The following is a 2,812-nucleotide window of genomic DNA, read 5'->3' on the forward strand; positions in this document are numbered from 1 at the left end:
TCGCCGTTCGGAGTCGGCGTAAAACTGTAGGTCCCTCCGCTTTGTGTTACAACATCAAGGCGCACGCCACAAATCGGAGGAGAAGCTCGGCCAAACACTAACATATGTGTAAGCGCCAATCAATTATTATTATTATAATATTAAATGCATTAGGCATGCAAGGTGTTTTAAAATGGCAGTTTTAAATTTTCTTTAATTTCTTGAGCGTTTTCAATAAATAGTTAATTCCTCTCCTTCTATACTAAGCAAAATTAGTTTATAAGTTAAAAATTAAATTAAATTCAGTTGAAATGATATTACCTTAAGATGTTCTACTAAAAGACTTATTCTTACTATGTACAAAACTCTATATATACATAAATTGAATTGAATTGAAGATTGAATACAATTTTTTCTTTTAAAGACGAAGCAGTAGAGGAATGATGTTTCTAATTTTTTCATGCATACATACATATGTAACACAGTGCTTCTAAAAATCATAAAGTAGAAATACCTGGGAAGTTATGTATATTTTCTGGTAGGTCTTTTCGAGTAAAACCAGAATTGAAATATGAAATTTGTCGAACACTCCCAAAATTTTGATTTACCGTTAAAAAAAAACCGATTTCCGTACTTTTGCGCATTTATAAGCCTGTAACTTAGTTCATTATAAACCAAGTTTCGGTTTATTGCCGGGGTTAAAAAGAATAAACTTGGGCCTTTCGAACGATATATATGTGAATAAAGAAACCTTATAAGATCTGTGTGTATTTGCCCAGCAAACACATTTTTTTACTTTTTTCCGCCTTTATTTAATTTTGGTGAGGTTTTTACGTACTATTTTATAAGAAAACCATACTAGTCCTAAATTTATTCTAAAACCAAATTTAATAACGAAACAACTTGTGTTTATTTTCAAAAATCGGATGAAAGTTTACTGAGTTATTAGTTTTTATGAAAACAAAATTTTGGTAAAAATGTTATTTTTGATTATACTACTCAAAAATGTTTTCTTGACCTTTTTTCTTAATTCAGTATCATCAGTTTCTTGTTGTAGAATATTCTGAAATCATTTTTATACCCAAGCGCACTTGTTCACATAACGGTTGTTTGTAACAGCCAAAACGAATCGAGATAGATATAGACAAATGTAAACATAAATGATCATAATGAAAAAAGAAATCGATTAAGCGGTGATTGTCTGCCCATCCGTCCGTCCGTCTGTGCACACGATAACTCGAGTAAAAATTTTTAAATTTTGTATGTATGTGTACTTCTTTTCAGCGTAGGACCAATGGTATTGAAAATGGGCAAAATCGGACGATAACCACGCCTATCTCCCATATAACGGTAGTTTTCAGAGATACGAAAACTGCGATATTTTGGTAATTATCAGGGAACGGATTTTTAGGACCTAAAAACCTATAAAAAAGCCAAAATAAAATAACGAAATAGGCTAGAAAAGGCAAAATAAAGTAGCGAAATAGGCAGGAAAAGGAACTAGAAGCCGCAAAAAAGGCAAATGAAGGCACTAAAAAAAATAAAAAAAATCAAAAAATACATTTATTTTAGAAATGTTTATTTTACATGAACTAGTTTCGGCATACATCAAGATAACCAACCGTTCAGCTATAGAAATACTAAAAATTCAGATTGCTAGTACTTTTTACGCTGATTTTAACTATATAAATATTATTTGCCGCAATTAAAAAGTAAAGTAGATATAAAAGGTAAAACAAAAAAATTTTGATATTTTAAAATATTAATATTTTCTAAACTGCGTAACCGATTCAAAAGGTAATTATATCAAAATAAAGACAATTAATTTATCTTCAATCTGATATATAAAATGTGTATGCTTTTTTATATATTTCAGCCAAAAATATTATAAAACAAAAAAATTTCATAATTTTTTCATAAAATAACCTTTTTTTAGAAAAAGTCTATAATCAATACTAAAAAAATTTATATTATTTAGAAAGTGCAAGTTTTTACCTTTAATTTGATATACATATTATATCATGATTTGCCTTTGAGTTTTCAGAATTCAGTGATAATAAAAAATATAAATGTATGTATGTGCAAATGCATATTGTTGTTAATTCAACGGGTTGGCTTTCCATTATGGCCGTTCGTTAAAGGGGCGGTGGCCGAAAGGTAAGTGGACGTGGCACCTCTAACCCACCTTTTTGGAGAGGGAATGAACCGCCATTGACAAAAATGCAACCCCCGACAACCTAGGTCCCCTATGGTTTCCTAGGAAAATGGCCAAAATTCACAATTTTCATTTGCGGTTTTTCGCTTGAAAAATGTTAAATATTCATTTGCACAAGACATTTTTATATACAAGACATTTTTATAAAACACCTAGTAACCATAATAGACGTCACTGGGGCGGCAGCCCCATGTTTACCACACTGAAAGGGAATTTTAGTTACCTCATCCTTTCCCAAGGCTACATCACTGGGGCGGTAGCACCAGTTGGTGCACACCAAAAGGAGAATTCTATTTGGTAAGGGTTATAATCCCTACACAGAAAGGTGTTCAGCTCCGCTTCTTCGGCAATACAGAAAGGAGAATTCTACTTTGTAAGGGTTACGATCCCTAAGCGCGGCCGAAGGCCGCCTACGCAGAAAGACGTTCTGGGCAAAAGAAACTATATCACCCACACTTTTAACTTGCTTGTAAATGCTTTTAATTTTTTTTATCACTGAATTCTTAAACCTCAAAAGCAGATCATAATAAAATATGTATATCGAATTAAAGGTAAGAACTTGCACTTTCTAAATAATATATATGTCTTTAGAATTGATTATGCACTTTTTTTCTAAAA

Source organism: Rhagoletis pomonella, unplaced genomic scaffold (assembly GCF_013731165.1).
Source record: "Rhagoletis pomonella isolate Grant_MI unplaced genomic scaffold, Rhpom_1.0 Rhpom_scaffold_00002, whole genome shotgun sequence".
NCBI lineage: Eukaryota > Metazoa > Arthropoda > Insecta > Diptera > Tephritidae > Rhagoletis > Rhagoletis pomonella.